The sequence below is a fragment of the Antrostomus carolinensis genome, unplaced genomic scaffold (genome assembly GCF_000700745.2).
Source record: "Antrostomus carolinensis isolate BGI_N321 unplaced genomic scaffold, ASM70074v2 scaffold23664, whole genome shotgun sequence".
NCBI lineage: Eukaryota > Metazoa > Chordata > Aves > Caprimulgiformes > Caprimulgidae > Antrostomus > Antrostomus carolinensis.
The window spans coordinates 28414-29400 of NW_010311919.1; positions in this window are offsets into that span (position 1 = coordinate 28414).

A 987-nucleotide genomic window follows, 5' to 3' on the forward strand; every position below is an offset into this window, starting at 1 on the left:
AGAGAGAGGAAAGATAGTAATACAGAAGCATTACGTTAATTTGGTTAGTTGGTTGATTGACTGTAAATCCACACATTTGCGACTATTTGGCTTGCACAGACCAACCACAACTGCCGTCAAATGAGGAGACTTTTCTTCCTCCATTTTCATTACTAGCAAGACCTGTTTGCAGGATTGTTATTTCATTTTTTCAGATCACTTCAAAGACAAGAAGCATTAATGGCAGCAGTGAAAACACAGTAGAGGGGAAAGCAAGAGAAATAGCAAGGAATGGAATAGGAAAGGTCATCTCTGACACCAGCAGCACAACATTAGATCAGTAGCACAAGGTAGTTGTGAAATCATTTGCTTGGGTACTCCCAGCAGTTTCAGGTGCTGCCTCTGAGGCAGCCAGGGCACAGCTTGGAGAGAGGGTGATGCTATCCTCTTCTCCCCCACCTGGGATCATAGGGTCTTACTCTCCCCTATGTTCCACTGCCTGACTCTCCCATTAACTCATTGACTGCAGCCGCCTGGATGATTTGGCCCCAGTAACACATCCACAGAGGCTGTTGGGAGCTGTATCTGCATGCACCATCATGTTATTCCTGTGTTAACCGGTGTTATTCCTGTGTTATACCAGTGCCTGGGTACTCCTGTGTTAACCCATTTCTTCATCCAGAAACAGCATGCTGATGGATTGGAGGCGTATAGAGCCAGCGGAGGAATATGTCAGGTTATCACAGCACTGTCACCTGCTGGCTATAGCCATTTCTGAGTTCTTTTGGCAAACTTTCCCAGAGCTCAGGAACAGTCTGAGAGGAAGCACTGGAAGTCCACATGCTGAGACCAGAGGAACTTGCCCCTCCTCAGCACAAGGGGATAAGAGGACCAGGAAATAAGACAGATACTGAAGTGTGTAACCATTAGCAACACAGCTGTTCCACAGTGCTGTCAGTCTGTGCAGGTAGAAATATGCTGTTTAATTACTATGATAATTTAAAAGTC